Genomic DNA, 321 nt, shown 5'->3' on the forward strand with positions numbered 1-321 from the left:
ATTTCCCTGGCACCTCCAGGGGGGTGTGAAGGCTCGGCCTCCCCCGAGGCCCAGGACACCCCAGCCTCGCGGGGAAACTCACCTCCAGCTTCCTTCCCAGCTCGGCCAGGCAGCCGTGTCGGAGGAGGCTGGCTGTTGCCTGTGGCGGTCGGGGAGGATTTCCCCATTACTACGAATGTGGGGGCAGCAAGAAGAGGGGTATTCATGTCGCTTTCTAAATAAAACGGTAACCGGGACCTGAATTCAGATACGAGGGAGCGCTCCCAGAGCGGGCGATGAAGACGACTGCGGGGAAGTTAATGGGAAATCCTGTCTCTCGCA

This window comes from Pygoscelis adeliae, unplaced genomic scaffold (genome assembly GCF_000699105.1).
Source record: "Pygoscelis adeliae isolate BGI_AS28 unplaced genomic scaffold, ASM69910v1 Scaffold226, whole genome shotgun sequence".
Classification (NCBI taxonomy): domain Eukaryota; kingdom Metazoa; phylum Chordata; class Aves; order Sphenisciformes; family Spheniscidae; genus Pygoscelis; species Pygoscelis adeliae.